This window comes from Gavialis gangeticus, unplaced genomic scaffold (genome assembly GCF_001723915.1).
Source record: "Gavialis gangeticus isolate Ggan-Ray unplaced genomic scaffold, GavGan_comp1, whole genome shotgun sequence".
In the NCBI taxonomy this organism is placed as follows: Eukaryota; Metazoa; Chordata; order Crocodylia; family Gavialidae; genus Gavialis; species Gavialis gangeticus.
The window spans coordinates 152,962,776-152,967,369 of NW_017729032.1; the positions used below are offsets into that span (position 1 = coordinate 152,962,776).

The 4,594-nt window shown below is 47.9% G+C and overlaps 1 protein-coding gene across 2 annotated transcripts in view; it reads left to right on the forward strand.

Moving 5' to 3' along the window:
• Positions 1–4,594, forward strand: part of MGAT4A (mannosyl (alpha-1,3-)-glycoprotein beta-1,4-N-acetylglucosaminyltransferase, isozyme A) — a 171,243-nt gene that overhangs the window by 24,754 nt on the left and 141,895 nt on the right. The window lies entirely within an intron of this gene.

Below are 4,594 nucleotides of genomic sequence, written 5' to 3' on the forward strand. Positions count from 1 at the left end.
GAGATGGTTCGGTTCCCTCTTCTGGATGAGAAGAGACAAACCCACGTTGCAGGTTTCTTCCACATCCCAGCAGAGTTCTAGGGAGAGTATCTCTACCCTGCCTTTTGAAGCTATTTCTATGTGGAATAATAAAAGATTAATTGGACCAGAGAGAGAAAACAAGAGAACAAGAAGGGAGCGTGACTGTAGGTTAGTGGATAGGGAATTCATCTGGGAGGGAGCTGCCACTGTCTCAGGTGGAGGGAAGCCTCGCTGCTCCACAGGAGGAGGCAGAGGCAGGTGTGGGGGAGGGGGTGGCCTGGAAAAATAAGGTATTTTCATCTCTCATTTCTGTAATTCACCAGATTATTTACCCCATAGTTCTAAGAACCATTTTAAATAAATCATTGATATTTATTTACCCCATGACTGCGGTTGAGTCTCAGAGATTTGTATTAAGCCCTTTAAGACAAGATTTTGCTTTCTGTGCTTTTAAAGATTGTTTTGTTGTAACATAACCTTGAGGTGTTAGTCTTTCTCTTAAGACCCTATGCAGGTTGTTTATTTGCTTTTGAGGTACATATTTACTTCTTGCTGATGACCTTTCTGTTATATAGGAGGAAGTAAGTCAGAAAACTTAGTTCTCTACTCAGTTTGGGTGTGAAAGGAGAATGTAGAGCAGGGGTGGGCAATTATTTTGGGCAGAGGGCCGCTTTAACAAATTTTGGCGAGCTGTTGGGGGGGGAGGCACATAGGTAGCCCTGCCCCTTGACAGTTGCTCCACCCCCGGTCACCACATTGGGACCAAAAATCCTGCCCCCTAACCCTTGACTTTTTTGCCACTGGAGGTCCCTTCCCTTGCTGCCCCCTCCCCTCCAATACTCCTTTTGGGAGGGGGGTTGCCATCTTAAAACCAGGAAAAAAACCAAATCATATACTAGAAGTCAAACACCTACTATAATATATTTTAATTTTATTACAAAAAATATTTGCCATGACTTGTGATTGTGTAATGTATATAGAAGGGACTGCATAATAACTGAAAAATAGTGTCACACTTTATATTGTGTGTGTATGGTAGGGTGTTGTGGAGGAGGGTGGCTGTGTAGGGGGACATAGAGTATGTTGGGGTATATGTATGTCAGTTGAGGTTGTGGGGGCAGGGTGTGGGTGTGTGGGCTGAGGGAGGGTGGGGTGGTGTAGGGACCTCCCACATTCCCCCCATGGCATGCAGCCCCTGCTGCTGGCAGCAGCAGCAGGCAGGGAGGTCAGGGTACTTGTGCCCAGCACAGCCGTGGCTCTAGCCAGTGCTGTGTAGGGGGAGGGGGCAGAGCCTGCCCTATCATCGGGGCTCCACACCACACTGGAGCCTACTGCCTTTCTCACCCCCTGCTTCCCCATGGAGTCCAGTGCAGGCTTTCCCTGCTGCAAGTACGGAGTTAGAGGCACGGAGTTCCTACACTAGAGGCAGCCAGGCACTCTTCACCCCCAGCACAGTGCTGGCCGTTTCTATTGCAGGGGCTCAGTGCAGTGCGCCTGCAGTTCCCCACAGAGTCAAACATGGGGCTTCCCACTGCGAATGCGGAAGCAGGGGGTGGGGCTCCCTCTAGTTGAGGTGGAGTGTGGGGACCTGCATGGCAGGGGGTGGGGCAGGCAGCAGGTTCCAGCATGGGACTTCCACTGCTGCAAGTTCTGGAGCTGCAAACATGTGGCGCAGAGCCCTGGCAATAGGGTAGGCTGCTGAAGCCTACTGTGCTGGGCACAATCACCCTGACCTCCCTGCCTGCTGTTGCTGCTGGCAGCGGTGGCTGCATGCCATTGGGGGAGGGTATGTAGGTGTCCCTACACTCCCCACCTCACACCCACATGCTGCCCAGCTGAGCTCCGCGCTTCTGCTGCCCCTCTGGGTACAGGCTCCATGCTGTGCTCCTGCTTCTGCTCAGCTGAAACTCCACCCCCACCAGCCCTGCCGCTTCTGTACCTGCTGCTCCAAGCAAGCTGATTCTGGCTGCAGGAGGAGCCCTGCCCAGAAGCTGCTGGCTGGGTAGAGCCCTTCTGCCCTCAAGGGTGGGAGTGAGGCCCAATAGGGTATGTTGGGGGGTTGTATATGTGGGTGCCTCACTCCCACCCACGTGGGCAGAAGGGCTGGGTGGGGTGCAATTCATTGTGGGGCACTGCAGGCCATATTCCTGGTGTAGAAAAACATTTTATGAAAAGATCTCTCCTTTCACTCTGTCACTTGATTCAACAGTCAAGGATTTTTGTATGTGATGCCTAGGTCTATCCCAACCAGTTAGTCCAATAAAAAGTAAGCTTTTGAATGCAAAACACTCTTTTTGAGGTCTGATAAGTCCTGAAGATCATCTGACAGGACCTGTCAGACCTGAAGTAGATTGCATTGCATTCTAAAGCTTATCGAAGTCTGTCCCAACCATGTGGTTTCTCCAATAAAAGAGATCCACAAAAATTCTTTTCTTACATTTCCTGGACTGTCACAGCTACAACATTACTCCAGCACTTTCATCACTGATCTTTTGGTGATAGCTCCTGGTGTTTTCTTTTGTTTGTGCTGAGTGATTTCCTGCTTTCCTTACTAGGACTGCGAAGCTCCAGTCCCTGATTTGATTTGGCGGAGACTCAGCCCGATTCGGAGAACAAATCTCTGAATCCGAATCAAATCAGGAGACCCTTTTAATCTCTCTAAATCGAATCTGAACCCTCTGAATTGATACGGAGAGATTCAGAAAGATTTGGACATAGACGCAGGTTTAAATATTTTTTTCTACATACCTCAAGGTACCAGGTGGCTTGTGAATGCTGCGATGGTGGGGCGGATGGAGCATCCCACAGGAGCGCGGAGGACTCCCCGGTGCACTCGGCAGCAAACCCGGAAGTGGACCAGAATCACTTGTGGTCCATTTCCCAGCATGCTCCCTGGTGGACCTGGGCACCCCTCACCCCTGCACACCTCTGGATCAGTGACTGGTGCCTCCTGGATCTGGGGGGACACCCAGGGTCCCCCTGCAGCTGATCGGCAAGCTGGGGAGGTGCAGGGCCCCCCCAGTTCACTCCCGGGCAGACCCGGAAGTGGACTGGTGGTACTTCTGGTCCACTTCTGGCAGTGATGACACTTATGGGGTGCGTGGGGATGTACGTGCACCCCCTGAGAGCGCCGGTGCACTCCCTGACTGACCACACTTGTCGCTCAGGCAACGGGCAGGGGGGTGTGCCAATACTCCCCCTGTGAGTGCCGGCTGGGGAGTGGGAGCGCCCATGCCTTCCACCATGTCCTTATGACTTCTACCATATACCCCATGTCCCCATGACTTCCACCAGTCACCAATGACTTCTGGGATTGCTGCTGAGCACGCAGGGGGGCACCCTGCACTCCTGTGGGATGCTCTATCTGCCCCACCATCGCAGTGTTCACAAGCTGCACCTGGTACCTCGAGGTACATAGAAAAAACATTTTAAAGCTGTCTATAGCCAAATCGCTGATTCTTCAAATCAGCATCGAATCTTCAGATTCAGCCAACTTGAATCGGGAATAGTGATCTGAATCAACAAATCAAATCGCTGTCCCCGATTTTGGGCCAAACCTCAATCCAAATTGAATATGGCCTGTTTTGCACACCCCTTACTAACATTGGCACAGTGAAAGCTTCCAGCTTATTGTAATCTAATTGGTCTGAGGAGAAAATCAAAGAGTGTAAATAGGACAGTTTTGTTCATTCAGAGAGAAACTGTTTCTTGTTTCCTTTTTATTAATAAATTTTTGTACTTATATTGGGCAAATTATAAACTGTAGTCCTGGCAGATGGAATGTTTCATTTCAGTTCATTTTTTAAAATGTGTAAAGAACTTTAAAAGGTATGTGTTCATATATTTAGAAACACTATTTATGAAAAACTTTTTTTTCTGATTTTATGCTGGTTGAACTGCATCATGTGACTTCAGATGTTATCACAATATTCTTTCTGTTGGAAGTCTCCTATTATGAAGTCTCAAATAATACAAATAACCTTGTTTACTAGATGTAAAAGGCCCTGGTTCAAAAATAGACCCCTTGTCTCTGTAAAGTGGAAAGGTGTGGATTTGGGGTTACTGTTTTTTAACTGGGGTTGAAAATCGGAGACAGTCAGGATCCCTGTTCATCATAATGAATGCTCACTTTTATATCTTTGTTTAAAACTACTTGGGAATAGTGAGGTGCCTTTCTAGTAAACATACCTAAGGTTCTAACGCCAATGCTGGCCTTGTGTGTTTAAAAATACAGATTTTTAGAAAGTGTTTGACTTGTTGAAAGTGTTACCTGTTTTGACTTCATCTTTTGGTTTTTGAGAATTCAAAAAACCATTTAGAATCAACATTATAGACTAATGCTGAAGCATTCAAGCTCTTCCATGTTCCAATGTAAGAACGTTAAATAGAAAGGATGGATAATAGAGCAGCATAATTGTATATCCATTTGAACAATCAAAGTAGAAGTTGAAGAAATATTTCATAGAATCAGAGAAGTAGGGTTGGAAGGGACCTTGTAGATCTTCAAGTCCGACCCCCTGCCTGGCCAGGAGAAAAACTGGGCTCAAATGACTCCAGCCAGGTAGGCATCAAG